This window comes from Phyllobates terribilis, unplaced genomic scaffold (assembly GCF_046119375.1).
Source record: "Phyllobates terribilis strain yellow unplaced genomic scaffold, ASM4611937v1 Scaffold_2__4_contigs__length_985480577, whole genome shotgun sequence".
Classification (NCBI taxonomy): Eukaryota; Metazoa; Chordata; class Amphibia; order Anura; family Dendrobatidae; genus Phyllobates; species Phyllobates terribilis.
This window is the reverse complement of record NW_027362762.1, coordinates 26,605,299-26,615,838: the sequence shown is the minus strand read 5'-3', so window position 1 is coordinate 26,615,838 and position 10,540 is coordinate 26,605,299. Positions and strand designations below refer to the sequence as shown.

At 50.0% G+C, this 10,540-nt stretch overlaps 1 protein-coding gene across 3 annotated transcripts in view; it reads left to right on the top strand.

Moving 5' to 3' along the window:
* The window catches only part of LOC141190376 (aldehyde dehydrogenase family 3 member B1-like), a 320,040-nt gene that overhangs the window by 557 nt on the left and 308,943 nt on the right, over positions 1-10,540 (top strand). Inside the window, exon 2 of one of the 3 annotated variants that reach the window (XM_073661219.1) lies at positions 4,442-4,584. The exons of 1 other annotated variant lie outside the window; for it this stretch is intronic. The gene's annotated coding sequence lies outside the window, so the exon portion shown is untranslated. Of the gene's footprint in view, positions 1-4,441; positions 4,641-10,540 lie in introns of all 3 variants that reach the window. One more of the 3 variants, XM_073661220.1, reaches the window with a different exon arrangement.

Genomic DNA, 10,540 nt, shown 5'->3' with positions numbered 1-10,540 from the left:
ATACTGCACTCAAACACACACTGCATACTGCACACTAACACACACTGCACACTAACAAAATACTGCAACACACACACACTAACACACACTGCACTGCAACACACACACACACTAACAAAATACTGCACTCCAACACACACTGCACTGCAACACACACACTAACACACACTGCACACTAACACACACTGCACACTAACACACACTGCACACTAACACACACTGCACACTAACACACACTGCACACTAACAAAATACTGCACTCAAACACACACTGCATACTGCACACTAACACACACTGCACACTAACAAAATACTGCAACACACACACACTAACACACACTGCACCACACACACACACTAACAAAATACTGCACTCCAACACACACTGCACTGCAACACACACTGCACACTAACACACTGAACACTAACAAAATACTGCACTCCAACACACACTGCACACTAACACACGCACACGGCACACTAACACACGCACACTGCACACTAACACGCACATACACTAACACACGAATATATAAACCCCCCACTTTGTATGCTACTGTGCAGCACACCCCATATATTCATATATGCAGTCTGATGGAGGACGTTCCCCCCTGGCTCCATTGTGCCGCTGTACAGATGGTGGAGGAGGATTGTGCTCTGGGCTGTTATCAGGGGGCGGCCTTGGACCCTCAGCTCCAGTGATGGGAAATCTTAATCTTCAGCAGAAGACGTTGTGGACAACTGGAGCTGGAGCTTTGTGGGCGCAGCTTTGATATTATACACTTGTCCTGGGTATCCCGGCGGTCTCCACTCCTTTCTCCTGGGTCCGTTGCCTCCTCTTGTGGTCCATGTTGGGTTGTTCAGGTTGGCCGGCATGGATCAATGACATCCTCTCCCTACACCTCATTAAGAGATTGAGTCTCTAGCCCTCCATGTTGGGGGAACTTCACCTTCTGTGCAGATGGTGCTTTACTTGTTTCAGTCCCTGCTAGGTTCCACTTCTGGGGTCCTGCTGGTGCTGGATCCAGAGTGTGCCAAGTCCTTACTTCCCACGTGCCTCCATTTTGCAGCATCAACACCCGGGGTCCATGTGTCCACCCAGACCTGGGCCCTAAGGGATCCACCTCACCAGTAGAGCCCTTACAGATTCCAAAGACCATGGATTCCAAAGGTGCAGCAGCCAGCTTTGCAATATGGATGATCTGCCTGGACTGGTAAAGCAACTCTATGAACCTGAGGATTAACCCCATATCTGCTGGCTAATAATGTTTTTTCTGTTGTCAGGTTCGCTTTAATAACCACCTCCATCACTCTGAGTGGGAGACATATCCACATTTGCCAACTCCTGCACATTTTTATGTCGATCCTTAGGCCTGCTAGGGCTTTGTGGATCAAAGCACTGTAAATTTTGAGTTGTAGTTGACGCGCCCCCTGGGCCCGTGGGGTACTCGGTAGCCAGGCAGGTCTTTTACTATTGGGGTAGTCACGGTGGCAGTGACCCGGTCCATGGCCCAGGGCGGTCAAATAAAGAAAAGAGAAAATCAATTTGGGAATAAAGAAAAGGGGAATACAGTTTTGGGGATAAAGTTTTCGTGACGCCACCCGTTTGTCCGGCTATAGGGGGCCGCCGCTGCTATTCTGATCCTCTGGGGCTGATGGTGACACAGCTGAGATAGTGCAGCTCTCCACGGTCAGAGCTAGGCCCCAGGGCAGTATATTGGATGGATGTTGGGGTGCAGGACTGAGGGTGCAGATAATGACCAGACGACACAAGAATGGCGGTTTCCTCTACCTTCACATGAGGTTTGACGGTGCAGACCAGGACACTGATAATAGCTGGTGATGGAGATCTGGGCGGCCTAGAAGCAATTCGGGGATCCACCTCGCCAGGTGGAGTTGTAGGCCTTCCCTCTGCGCTATTCTCTTTGGCCCTGCTGCTTAAAGCTATGCTCCGGCCCTCGTTCCTGAACAATCATTAAATCCTCACCCGTATGGCAGACGGCTCGAGCCTTTTTCAGGCGTCGCTCCTTCATGGCAACTCCGGGCTCTAGTATGCTGCTGAGTCGCCGGGTGTTTGGTGGGGCCAAGAGACCTGCAGTCTCCTGCCCTCCCGATTTGGCTGCCGGGACGTCAGTACCTGAACAACTACGGACTCCGGTGTCCTGTTTCTGGTGCTTTTCTCTGGGGTGAGGTTAGTCACAGCTCCCCTCCCCAGGTTCTCCCTCGTCCGTCTCCTGTCTCGAACTCACGTTTCTCACTCCAACCGACTTTTTTCTAAACGCCGCCTCCAGGCTCCAATCTAAAGTGGAAGCTCCCCTGAAACCGAGTTAGAGCTCCCCCTTCAGGTCTGGAGCCAGGAAATGTGTTGGATGCTGGTGTTACCTGATAAGGGGACCCCTCCTTGCTTCTAAGCATGGCATCACCCCCTGTGAGGGAGGCAATGCCAATGTGGCAACCGGACTCCTGGGGTGTCACATATCCTCACCAGTTTTTTTTCTGACGGTCCAAAATGACATATAGATTTGCTTTTATTGTCTGAAGATTCCCTAGCGTGGTCTGCACCATTGTGGGAGCAGGAAAACCCCATGATGCATTCCCTACCGTATATCCTGTCTGCCTTTCGTAAAGCATTGGATGAAGTAGGTCGTGTCCTCTCCACCGCCGATTCTATACTGCGGCTCAGAAACGAGACTTGCTCCCTGTGACATTATGTCATCCAGATTCACATCCTGTTTGCTGCGTTGTCCTGGAACAATGATGCACTCTTGGCCGTCTTCTACGTTGGCTTTTCCAATCGGATCAAATATGAACTTGCTGGTAGAGATTTGCCGTTCTCCCTTGATGACTTGATTTACCTTGCCACTCAAGTGGACTTGCATTTTAAAGAATGATCTAAGGAAAAAACTTTGATTTCTATGTGTCACATTCCAAAACTGCTTTAAAATCTCCTCCCAGAATGGCTGAACCGGAAGCTGTGGAGATCAGCGGGAACAGATTATCTCCAGCTCAAAGATCCCGTTGCCTTACTGGGGAACTCTGTATTGTGGTGTACGGGATCATTATCGCACAAATTGTTCCAAATTGAAGGCCAAACTGGGAGAACTTCCTACACTCGGTGAAGAGGAAGGAATTACTAAAGATAAATTTCCCGTGCCCATGTCCATTTCCTACAGTTCCTCTGTGTTAACATGACAAGCACTTATTAATTCAGCAGAGAATTTTATGGACTCCTCTATGACCAATGACGGAATATGAAATCAACCATGTTCTGGACCATGGAATGACTCATGGTCGTGAGGAGAGATACTGAGTGCCTAAAAGGACATTGATGCTTCTATCCTGCTCAAGATATATCATACTAAGCATCTGCTATCGTTCACTCATCTGGGAGGGGCCCTAAGATGGGGGTGCTATTAGACACTTATCCCATGTCTCCTGCTCTCCGTTCCCTTATCCTGTGTGCGCTGCCCTCTGTTCTGCGCCACATTGGGTTTTGTAGGTTGCCTGGCGTGGATCAATGACATCATCTCTATTTAACGGGACTCTGTCAGCAGGTTTTTGCCACCTCATCTGGGAGCAGCATGAAGTAGGAAGAGAGACCCTGAATCCGACGATGTATCACTTAGGTTACTGGTTGCAGCAATTGTGACACAATCAGAGTTCTTAGATTTAGCAATGTAGCAGAGATGAGAAAGCCAAACTCGTCCACACAATAGCTGCCGCCGTCCACCCTCACAACAGCAGCCGCCGTCCACCCACACAACAGCGGCCACCGTCCACCCATACAACAGGTGCCGCCGTCCACCCTCACAACAGCAGCCACCGTCCACCCACACAACAGGTGCCGCCGTCCACCCACACAACAGGTGCCGCCGTCCACCCTCACAACATCTGCAGCCGTCCACCCACACGACAGGTGCCGCCGTCCACCCTCACGACAGGTGCCGCCGTCCACCCTCACGACAGCTGCCGCCGTCCACCCACACAACAGGTGCCGCCGTCCACCCACACAACAGGTGCCGCCGTCCACCCTCACGACAGCAGCCGCCGTCCACCCTCACAACAGCAGCCGCCGTCCACCCACACAACAGGTGCCGCCGTCCACCCACACGACAGGTGCCGCCGTCCACCCGCACGACAGGTGCCGCCGTCCACCCGCACGACAGGTGCCGCCGTCCACCCGCACGACAGCAGCCGCCGTCCACCCGCATAACAGCTGCCGCCGTCCACCCGCACGACAGCTGCCGCCGTCCACCCGCACGACAGCTGCTGCCGTCCACCCACACGACAGTGGCCTCCGTCCACAGAAGGCTCTATACATTTTCTATTAACAGTGATCTACTTATCACAGAAAGTGGCAAAGTCAGACTAGGGCTCACTCAATGCTGTAGTTCGGACAATGATAATCACTAGATGATAAAACTTGCTTCCATCCCTGCAGGGTTTCCATTCATCCATCCTGCTCATCCTGGATTCCACCGTGTGCCAAGTCCTCGCTGCCCACGTGCCTTCTTACTTGCTGCACCGACGCTCCAGGTCCGCGTGTCCATCCAGACCAGAGGCTTAAAGGATCCACATCACCTGGTGAGCCCTGCTATTGAGGAAGGAGACTGGGGACAATGCAGTCTATGGAGCGCCAGGTGATCAGAATTGAGGAATTTAGGAAAAAAGAGGGATCTTTCTAGACAGAGCCGTTATTAGGAATATTAGTCACAATGCGTTTTGGCAGTGGATTACTGCCTTCTTGAGGTGAACCTGTTTTCTGATATTGAGGAAAGCCCTTTTATGTTCCCTATGACTGCATCCAATGTACAAGGTCCATGCAGACATGGTTAGGGGGAGATTGGTGGAAGAACATAACTATTCACACAAAGCCTGGATCTCAGCCTCATCCAACACCAGGGGGAAGAAATAAAACTGATATTATGAGCCCATCCCTCTCCCCGGCATTAGAGTTTGACATGAATATGTGAGGGAGATGACATAGTTGATTCCTTATCCCTTCTGAAAAAATTAGGCACCTCTTTGACGGGCTTCAGTAGGAAACACTCATCCCTCATCAGCTGCCAGTGTTGGATCACAAATTAACCCAAGCTCCAGTTTGCCTGATGCGTGATGTGATGTTTTAAAATGCGGAGAAGGAAAACTAGAATGTAGTATTATAGATGACATGATACGGATCTTGAGCTTCTTCTGACCATGATCTGGAAGTCGATCTGGTAAGATGACCTAAGTAGTGTTGAGCCACCCCCGTAGTGTTCGGGTTCGGTTCGTCGAACACCGGCATGTTCGCCGAACGGTTCGTCGAACACCGTTAAAACCAATAGCAGGCAAACAAAAACACATAGAAACACATAGAAACACATAGAAAACACATAGAAAACACCTTCAAAGGTGTCCAAAAGCTGACAAACTGCTCAGAAGACACAACTAACACATGGAAAAGTGACAAGTACATATAGTCATGCGAAAAGAAAAGAGGTGGAAGAGTAAAAGGAGGAGGAGAAACAGATATAGTCATGTCATGCCCTTCTAAAATCAAGAAAGGCTGAGTAAAAATCTAAAATCAGCCTACCAACACCCAGACGTCGTGACAAGAAAATAAAAAAAAGAAATATCTTTAGGTAGAATGGCGGTTCCATTCAGAACACTTTCCTTACAAAACGTAGTGGTATCCTCGTTGGGAGTCGTGCCAAAAACGGAACCCAATACATTCGGACTAATCCACCATTTGTCATATCCAAGGGGCAGGTCAGTAAATGACAACATCGACGCGGAACCAAGTACTGTAGTATATACTGTACCTCCTTTGACAAGGCAATCAGGCGGGTCAAGAAGTTGGGAAGGGGCACCCTAATGGCCAAAACAAACATTGAGGGGGCATTCCGGTTACTTACTACCTGTGCCTCCGAATAGTGTCCGCCTATTGGGCTGCTTCTGGGAAGGAGCATACTATATAGATCGCTGTTTGCCCATGGGGTGCTCCAGATCCTGCTCACTATTTCAGGCGTTTAGTTGCTTCCTCGAATGGGTGGTCATGGACGTTTCTAAGGGGGCACATATTATCCATTACCTCGACGACTTCTTATGCCTGTGCCCAAAAGATTCACCACAGTGTGAATACACGCGGTAGTCCACCTGTGAGAAGGAGAAAGCTGGAGGGAGAGCGGACACCACAAAGCTGAGGGGTTAGATGGAGAACGGAAGAAGGAAAGAGGGCGAGGGAGGCAAGGGAGTACAGTAGAAGGCCGACCTGAGCTCCCCCACGTTCCTGCTGTGCGGGGAACAGCCCTGGAAAGAAAAGCCACTTGCGCATCCCTTTGAGGTTACAGGCGCGAGCGGGCAGAGGGACTACGCTGGAGTGCGAAGCCGACACGGCCCGTGTCGCCGGGTTTTTGCCAGAGCCGTGGTGGACCCTGACGGCCAGCCCCCCTCTCCCAATACTGGTGCCTGTCCGCTGGTGGGTCGAGACCCCCCGCGGTGGAGGCAGGTCTAAGCTCTGTAATTTAAATTGGCTCTGTAATTTGAATGAGTACACTTTAAATCCTTTTACAAGGATCGATTGGAGGGCAAGTCTGGTGCCAGTAGCCGCGGTAATTCCAGCTCCAGTAGCGTCCACTAAAGCTGCTGCAGTTAAAAAGCTTTTATAAGGATCGAGCTTGGCGGTCCGCCGCAAGGTGTGCTACCGCCAGTCACAGCCCCTCTGCCTTGGGGCGCCTCCCCGATGCTCTTGACTGAGTGTCCCGGGGGTCCGAAGTGTTTCCTTTGAAAAAATTAAGTGTCCAAAGCACAGGTGGTGTAGCTTGCTTAACAGCTGGGCTACTCCGCTGACTAGCAGACACTGCTACTAGGCCCAAAATATTGCCTGGCCTAGATGCAGTTAAAAATTTGTAATTATATCTACAGGCGATGTAGCTTGCAAAACAGCTGGGCTACTCCGCTGACTAGCAGACACTGCTACTAGGCCCAAAGTATTGCCTGGGCTAGATGCAAAATTTGTAATTATATCTACAGGCGATGTAGCTTGCAAAACAGCTGGGCTACTCCGCTGACTAGCAGACACTGCTACTAGGCCCAAAGTATTGCCTGGGCTAGATGCAGTTAAAAATTTGTAATTAGATCTACAGGCTGTGTAGCTTGCTTAACAGCTGGGCTACTCCGCTGACTACCACACACTGCTACTAGGCCCAAAAAGATTTCCTGGGTTAGATGCAGTAAAAAATTAGAATTAGATACACAGGCAGTGTAGCTTGCTTCAGATGGGCTACTCCGCTGACTACCAGACACTGCTACTAGGCCCAAAAAGATTTACTGGGCTAGATGCAGTAAAAAATTGTTATTAGATACATAGGTGGTGTAGCTTGGTACAAATGGGCTACTCCAATGACTAACAGACACTGCTACAGGTCCAAAAGGATTGGCTGAGCTACATTTCGCCAAATGCTGTGAAAAATACTTGCACAGCACTTGCACAGACCTGCCTGGCAAAAAGTGCTAGGAACTGCTGTAACCTAGCCCTCAAAAGGGCTGCAATTACAACTAGTCCCTACTCCCTAAACCTATCTCTCTATGTAACTGGAAATTCGCTCGCAATTCACACAGTTATACTGTATAGCACCCACAGCAGCAGCGGTGCCGTCTAACACTCAGCTGCAGCAGTGAGAAAATGGTGGCGAAGGGGAAAATGGCTGGGTCTTATAGGGCAAGGACATGTGACATACACAGCCAATGACACATGCCCTTGCTTGTGTGAAAAAAAAGCACTTCGCTGCGTGTGTGCGCTGCTGATAGGCTGACAGACTGCACCTCCCCACTGTAAATGCGGGAAAGAGAAAAAAATGGAGATCGGCATTATTTCTGAAGAGATCCATCCCCTGCCCCTCCCCTCGCCCACTCTACACTGAAACTGTCTTTTAACATTGATTAACAGTATTAACAGTGAAGGGGTTTCTCTTCACAATGGAGATTATTCTGCGATCATCCACCACTGTTGTCTTCCGTGGGCGCCCAGGTCTTTTTGCATTGATGAGTTCACCAGTGCTTTCTTTCTTTCTCAGGATGTACCAAACTGTAGATTTTGCCACTCCTAATATTGTAGCAATTTCTCGGATGGGTTTTTTCTGTTTTTGCAGCTTAAGGATGGCTTGTTTCACCTGCATGGAGAGCTCCTTTAACCGCATGTTTACTTCACAAACCTTCCAAATACAAGCACCACACCTCAAATCAACTCCAGGCCTTTTATATGCTTAATTGAGAATGACATAACGAAGGGATTGCCCACACCTGTCCATGAAATAGCCTTGGAGTCAATTGTCCACTTACTTTTGGTCCCTTTAAAAACAGGGTGGCACATGTTAAGGAGCTGAAACTCCTAAACCCTTCATCCAATTTTAATGTGGATACCCTCAAATGAAAGCTGAAAGTCTGAACTCCAACTGCATCTGAATTGTTTTGTTTAAAATTCATTGTGGTAATGTCTAGAACCAAAATTAGAAAAATGTTGTTGACTCACCCCCTGGGCCGTGGGGTACTCGGAGCCGGGCAACAGGGCAATATTGGGGGTAGTAGTGGCAACCCGGTCCGTGGCTCAGGGTGGTCAGACCAATTGTTGTGGCAGTCTATTTGTAGGGTTTTAAATGTCCGACTACGCCACCCGTGGATTGCGGTCAGGGTTAACCGCCGCTGCAGTGCAGACTGCTGGGGCAGATGTAAATGTGCAGCAGTGAATAGTACAACTCCCCACGGGAGGAGTATGGCCCCAGGGCAGTATATAGATGGATGATGGAGGGGGTGATTCCGACCGCAATAGCCAGGAAACGGAGGCCTCTTAAACAGTTCAGGGTCTTTATTAGAACAGGTGAGACGACCCAAAAACAGTCCCGGCTAGGAGGGGGCCTGGATGTCTGAGAACAAGTGGGAAGCTGGCCCTGGTCAGGGTGAGGGTGAAGGCCTACCGTACTCTCTGCGCTCTTTCTGGCTATTTCCCTCCTTGTGGTGTAACAGCCCACGTTCCTGAGCTCACCGTGCCTTCTCGCCCGTATGGCTTGCAACTTGGGTCCCTTTCTACTCTTGGCTTGGTGCAGCTCTGCTGGTCCCTTCTGCTGTGGCGGAACCTCCGGGCTTCTTAGGCCAAGGAACATACAATCCCCTGCGGACTGGTTATTTGCTGTAGGACTTGGAATCCTAACAGCCTCGGACACCAAAGTCCGGTAGTTCAGTTTCTCTCTCAGCCAGGACAGGCTTCCCTCGCCTTCCGTCCCTGGCTTGTGGCTACTCTACCTGTCCTCCTCAGCCTCAGCTGATCTGGCTCTCCCTTCTCTGGGACACCTCTCACTCCAGAGACAGGTCGTCCAGAACTCTCTAACCCTGCCCCTAGTTCCAGCTTTTATAGGGGCAGCCTGCTCTCCCTACTGGCCTGGGACAGGAGGTGCTACATGCTAATGGTCCCTGACCAGAGAACCTCCCCCTTGCTCTCAGACACAGCTTTTTTATACATTTGTGGCATCCCGGCCAGGGTGACACATTGTCTCTGTCCAAATATATATGGACCTAACTGTATATAGTATATACAGGCAGTCTACACACTGTATACGGGTATATAGTATATACAGGTGGTGTACACACTATATAGGGGTATATAGTATATACAGGCGGTGTACACACACTGTACAGGGCTATATAGTATATACAGGCGATGTACACACACTGTACAGGGGTATACAGTATATACAGGGGGTGGGACACGAGGACCCTGGTGGTCTCCTCCAACTCTATAACATTCTAGAATTTCTTCCCGACCTGAGATCCAGTGAACTTGTATTCGTCTTTCAGGGAACCATCTCAACTTGCTAGTTTTGCTCAGGATCATGTGCGGATGGCTCAAACCAGACAGAAGACGTGGTGTGATCACAAAGCACGCTATCGGGAGTTTGCAGAAAGACAACAGGTCTTAATGATTGTTCCCCATCGGCAAAATAAACTGCAGACAACATGTGAGGGTCCCTTCCGGGTTCTCAGGAAACTTAATGACACCAATTACCTTCTTGCTTTAGATAACCAGGGTTTAAGACAAAAGACTGTCCATGTGAATATGATTAAGGAGTACCATGACCGGTCACTACCAGTGATAGCAAGCTGTCGGCTTGCTTCAGAAGACAGTCAGGAGGAGGAGGACTCACTACCTGATCCTGTGGAAGCAGCGAGGGCCCCATCCACTGTGCAGCAGGTTCATCTGAGAGATCACCTGGATTCCTTACAGAAAACCCAGACGCTGGGAGTGCTCCATCAAAGATAGGCTGCTTTCTCATCCCGGCCAGGTCGAACCACAGTAACCCAACATCATGTGGACACCGCGGGCATCCGTCCCATACAGCAGGCCCCTTTCCGAGTACCAGAATCATTTAGAACCACCATGCAGCACGAACTGGAGGAGATGTTACAGCTCGGGGTAATTCAGGCCTCCCATAGCCCTTGGGCTTTTCCTGTGGTGTTAGTACCCAAGAAAGATGGGAGTACTCGATTTTGTGTGGACTACAGACGA